Source organism: Lathamus discolor, chromosome 4 (genome assembly GCF_037157495.1).
Source record: "Lathamus discolor isolate bLatDis1 chromosome 4, bLatDis1.hap1, whole genome shotgun sequence".
Lineage (NCBI taxonomy): Eukaryota > Metazoa > Chordata > Aves > Psittaciformes > Psittacidae > Lathamus > Lathamus discolor.
In genome coordinates, this window is record NC_088887.1 from 60,126,583 (window position 1) to 60,132,582 (window position 6,000).

The 6,000-nt window shown below is 41.2% G+C and overlaps 1 protein-coding gene across 10 annotated transcripts in view; it reads right to left on the bottom strand.

Moving 5' to 3' along the window:
- Positions 1–1,686, bottom strand: part of INPP4A (inositol polyphosphate-4-phosphatase type I A) — a 74,357-nt gene extending 72,671 nt beyond the window's left edge. For all 10 annotated transcript variants that reach the window (XM_065677655.1, XM_065677654.1, XM_065677649.1 and 7 more), the window contains exon 1: positions 1,636–1,686. The gene's annotated coding sequence lies outside the window, so the exon portion shown is untranslated. The remainder of the gene's footprint in view (positions 1–1,635) is intronic.
- Between the last annotated feature and the right edge of the window lie 4,314 nt (positions 1,687–6,000).

Consider the following 6,000-nt stretch of genomic DNA (forward strand, 5'->3'; position numbering starts at 1 on the left):
TTCCCTCTCAATTTCTACACATGATTACCCAGGTGACTGTGAGTGTCACATGTGACTGTGAGCATCACATTTGACCATGAGCATTGCATTTCACCTCTCACTGCCTCCCATTCCCAGACTAGTAAAACCTCTTACCTTTACCAGAAGACTCATTTCACTGGTGTCTGCCTCATACTGCTTTGTCGTTAAGGCCATATCCCACACATCACTATGTGTACCACAACTTCTCTTATTCTCTGAAAATCCAGAAGCCCAGTGCAGCTGGCCAGCCTGACAACATAACCCACCAACAGCTGCTCTGTCCCACAGGAAGCCAGAGGAGTCCTATGACTGAGCTTTGCTTGGAAACAAGTGGGCAACAATCCTACCACAAGAGTCCTCTGCTAACAGGAACCCCCCACCAGGACAGGACACCCTTTCACTTCCCAGGGCCTAGTAATGTGACCATCAGCCTCTGCCCCCTGCCACATCACAGGACATAAAGTAGCTCTTTCACTGTGGAGAAGTAAACACTTGAGAAATGTTCGTGATGAGTCCAACAGGATTCAGTTCCCATCCTGAAGGATATTGCTCTATGCTACAGCAGTATTCAATGACAACAAAGGCAGATCTGCTTTCTTCCATTTCTGTTGATCCAGTATCCTGGGTTCAGCAGTAGCAGTCATTTTGCTCCTTCTTAGTAGCTGGTGCAGTGCTGTGGTTTTGACTTTCTGCCTGGGAACAGCGCTGATGACACCGATGGTTTTAGTTGTTGCTCAGCAATGTTTACTCTGACCAAGGACTTTCTAAGCCTCATGCTCTGCCAGGGAGGAGGGGAAGCAGGAAGGAAGCAGAGACAGGACACCTGACCCAAACTAGCCAAAGAGGTATTCCATACCACAGCACATCATGCCCAGGATATAGAACTGGAGGCAGTTACCTGGAAGGGCTAGATCACTGCTCAGTCAGGCTGGGTATCAGTCGGTGGGTGGGGAGCGGTTGTATTCTCTTCCCTTGTTATTTCCTTTATCATTATTATCATTGTTGGTAGCAGCAGCAGTTTGTGTTACACCTTAGTTACTGGACTGTTCTTATCTCAACCCGTGGGAGTTACATTCTTTGATTCTCCTCCCCATCCCTCCAGGAGCTGAGGGAGGAAGTCGGGGGAGTGAGTGAACGAGCTGCATGGCTGGGCTTAAACCATGACATCCAGGATGTTCAAGAAGGAAAATTAAGAACCACTGGTCTGTTCTTATGGTGGAAACAGGTGACAAATATTGGTCTTTCAGTATAGGTTGTAGTTTGAATCTCACCAATTTCCAGAAACACATCAATTGTTCAAATATGAACAAATCATACTGTCATTAGGTAATGACATTAGCTAATCATTAGCTAATTAGAACCCGAGCTTCTGTGGACAAAGCACCCAATGACAACAGAAAACCTCTGGCCAACATAATGAACTACCCACAGTACAAAACATAGGGTAAGCATGCCACTGATAGCAGAACATAGGATCTTGTCAGCACTTCATTATTTCTGAGGCTAAAGTTCCTTTTGCTTTGTCTGCCCCTAATTTATTTAATATTTGAACCTTTGCATTCAGTGTCCACAGATCATCACACATTATAGTAGCAATCTCTAAAATCATATTACCTTACTCCGTCTTTCACAGATGAAATTTGGCATGTGCATCCAGTTGTTTTTTAATAGTCTGAAAGACAAAAAAAAGGACAGTTTCTGACTGAAAGGATCTAAATAAACAGGTTAGTATTACAGGAAAAAAGTTTTGGGGAAGCAATAAATATAAGAACAATAAAAAAAAAATAAAAAACTTGTAAAAAACGCAGTGTTAACATTTTATAACATAGTTCCTTTACCATTTAAGACAGTATATGGACTGCAAATGAGTTCTGAAGAAAGAGAAAATAAGAATAAAGGCAAAAGAGATGTTTCAGAATTGGTTACTGTTACCGTAATATTTCACACATAGGGATTATATTAATGAAAATACATTGGCCATAGAAAATGTATTTAACTAAAATTACTTTTCTATTATGCCTGTAAAACACTCAATGCAGTTACAGTATAATAAAGTAGCTCAATACAGCTCAATAAAGCAGCTACTTCACGTCAGCAGCAACAACCAATCTCTCCCAGCACAGCTTTCCAACTTGGCTACCTTGTCCTATCTACTTATTCCATCTACAGTCAGTGTTTGGGTCATCACGTAGCAATGCAGCTCCTTCCCCACGAAACAGAAATGTTAACAACTGAATTAACCCCCCCCCCCCGCCAAAGCAATTGGTACTTCCTGCAGGTCCAGACTGAATTCAAATGCCCCGGCCAGAGAGATTTAAGAGTTTCATTTCTTGCTTCCAATACCCACAGCTCTTCCACTGAGACAAGGAACATACTGTCCTTGGCCATACCAACACCACTCACCACACCTAAGCAACAGGCATCTTAATGGGTTTTTTTTCCCTTCAAGAAGTATAATCAAGATATTCCCTTGCATGTTTTATCCATAAAGCAATCACTAAAGAATCTCAACCAAGTTCAATGTCAAACAGATTCACAGTAAAGGAAAGTAACGCGGCTAGAAACAAAGAGAAAAACAGAGCTACTTTGCCCAGAGGCTAGCTTTGACAGCTTTTATCTGGGGGAGCTCAGCAAGTGGAGGCTGAGATGATTTACAATTTGCTCTCCAGAAGTACATGACAAGGGCTAAACACTGGACAGGTGAAAAAAGTATTAAGATAAACAGGATGTTAACAAAATAACTAACCTAACTGCAACAATAGCAACCAAAAAAGCTAGTTTAGCCAAGGAAAAACTTGGTTTCCATGGAAGAGGAGCATCATGCCACTGTTAAGACTAGGCTCAACAACTCAAGAAACTCCACCCAGCCCTATGCTTTTACGCACTCATCAACATATCACCTAAAATTTCTTACAAAATTATACCTCTTCACAGAAGTGGCCTATAAGGCAGCTCAAGTTTTTTTCTCTTTTCATTGTCCAAGGTGAAGGCAGAACCAAGTTGAGATTCACTTCTACATGTCTCAGTTCAGATGAGAAGTTACAAAGCATTTTACTTACCCTATCTTTTGGAGAGCTCCTCAATGAGGCCAGAGACATCTGACATTAGGTAGCTCTTTTCAGAGTTAAATATGATATGCATTAGTTTTTGGCAGTAATTTACTATTTTAAATAATTTTTATTTTGGTAAATTCAGTGTAGGCACATAAAGTCCCATTTTGGTACCCTTTATAACTTCAACTGCATTTATTTAGTTGGGTTTTTTTTCTTCCATTCTAAAAGCAAAGCACATACTGTGAAAGCTCCTAGACAGCATGGAAGCTACTCACAGAGCAAGTCAGAGTCAGCCAGTCACCAAATCAAGGGCTGATACAATGGACCTGCTACATTATAACCCTGTAATATACTGTACCAGCATTCACCTTCAGGGCATTTAATATAAATACTTAAACCTGGTCAGTTATGATTCATTTCACTTAAAATTAAGAAATGAAAACAGCAGACATGATAAAGGAATCTAAAACTCCTATTTACAACGCTATTACAAAGATGACTAGTTCTCTGTCCAGAGGCAAATCCCTTTCATATCTGCAGCTTAGCTCACACATCTGTAAAACAGAGACATTGCAACCTAGTAACTACATTGAGTTTCTCTGCTGACAAGTTACGGTCACACCTTGCTCACTACCATCAGGAAGTCACACCTATTTTGCAGATCAGCAGTGGAAATCACACATTCTAGGGTAATGTACTTTAAAATCAGTCAATCAGTGAGATTTTTAGAAAAATACTGCTACTTCTGCAGAGAAGGCAAATCCTACTGACCCCAGCAAGTTCTGACCTCCTGCAGGTGCCCTCCTGCTCTGCACCCCATTCTAAAAGCAACTTTGGTTCTTCAGCTACATTTCAAGTTCTACATTTCAGGAGTCTGCCTGGAAGTTCTCTTCTACACAATCACATTTTTAATTGCACTACAATTCTGTGGTGCTTTGGTACATGATTAAGAACCACTAATGTGCTAGCTCTAGCCATGACAACTAAATTGAATACTAGCAGTACATCCAAGGCCAAGCTGGATGGGACTTCGAGCAACCTGGTCTAATGAAAAGTACCCCTGCCCATGGCAGGGGGGTTTCGACTAGATGGTCTTTGAAGGTCCCTTCCAACCCACACCATTCCATGATTCTATGCCCAGGTAGCAAGCCCAGAGAGTCCAATGTCACTTGCATATGAAAGATTCTAACTGGGCACCAACTCGAGCCCTCTTTTTCACCCTACACTGTACAGGTTTTTAATTACATTGCCCTGTAACAGCAGTAAGACCACAGCAGTGTGGTAATGCACTACTGCAGGCCACACTAAAGCACCAGCTTCCTGGCATGTTCTGCCTCTGGCCTTCTGCATTGAGAAATATTGATGATAGAAAAAAAAGATTCTTCAAAGACTGCAGCATATTTTTGCTTAATTAAAACCATAGAGAAATTGTTCTGCAGTTAACTGATGATGGCAGATAAAGCCTTAGTGCTTGTGCTGCCAGATTTTAAAAGCAATTCAGATGCTTCACTATAAGGAAATGATATATAGTGACTTTTTTTCTCCCCAGTCACTTGTACTTGCAACCAGAGTGACTATACAGACTGAGAACACCGGCTCTCAATCAAAACTGTCACACCATTATTCCTGCACACTGCAGGAAGTGAAGCACGTGACACTATTCCCTGGGAAGAAACCTTAAAGTATGATACAAAACAAACATCAGAACGACAGGGTGTGTACATGCTCCCCTTATAAATCCCTCACTTCCTCCTCTGCCACATGTTTCTCCCTCTTTCTTACTCACTGACTGGACAGCAGCTAAATAACTGCAGGGAAAAACGAGTAACTAACCATTTTCCTTTGCAATTAAATGCGGTGTCAACATCTCTGAAAGGTACCCATGACACCAGGTGTGATTTTGTCCATTAGTTAAAGAGAGAAAAACAGAGCTACTTTGCCCAGCGGCTAACTTTGATAGCTTTTATCCAGGCATAGTTCAACAGACATGCTATTCCCATAGGAGTGGAGCCAATCTAAGCTACTACCTCCCATTGCTTGCTCTCACTTTCCCCCTCCTCCTATATGTCAGCAAAACTGCAGAGTTTTGCAGTTTTAAACTTCTTTAAAAAACAAGCAAGCAAAAAGCCCCTAACAACAAGAAATCCTGGAATAACTTGGACAGGGGGGAAAAGGCAAACCAGAACAGCTTGCAAAAAGTACAACTTAAACCTCTGATAGAACTCTGACAGAACCAAGCTGGGAAAGGACTGTATTTGTTCTTTATGCTGGCAAATTCGAGGAGCACGAACCTCTGCAGTGGGCAAGCAGCAGAGGATGAACCACATGACAACAGCAGATCTGCAAACTAATGTTCATACAAGGCAGTTTGTCAGACCTAATGTAAATCAGAAGACATTTCCTGTAAACATATTTTAAAGGCTCAAATTTCCAATAATCAGCCTACAAACCCACACAGCACATTCTTTTTGTAGGTCAGGATAGTTAACGACCCCTGCTACATGCCTCAAGCTGACAACAGGCTGTGTCCCCTGCTGTACTTCGTCTTATCTTCTCCTTTGCCTTGTGGCAAATAAACTCTTTTATAAACTACATATGATTTCCTGAAGTCTTCCCTCATATTCCCCATTTTGAAATACCAGTCCTTCAGGATTTTAAAGAACATAAATTCTCTTCAATCTGAGCAAATTAGTGTTGTGACCAATGTGGCAACTCTTTCTGAAGTACTAAATTACACAAGATGCTACCACCATTATATCAAAATATGCCTTACAGAAAAAGAGGAAACTTGCTTTGTCTTGATCTGACTTCCCCAGAATTACTTCAGATTTGCTTGCACTATGTATGCAACCTGTAGTTTCACAACATTAAAGTTTCCGCTATTTTCAGCTCTTGGTTGGGAAAAAATAAAACACATATCTGACTG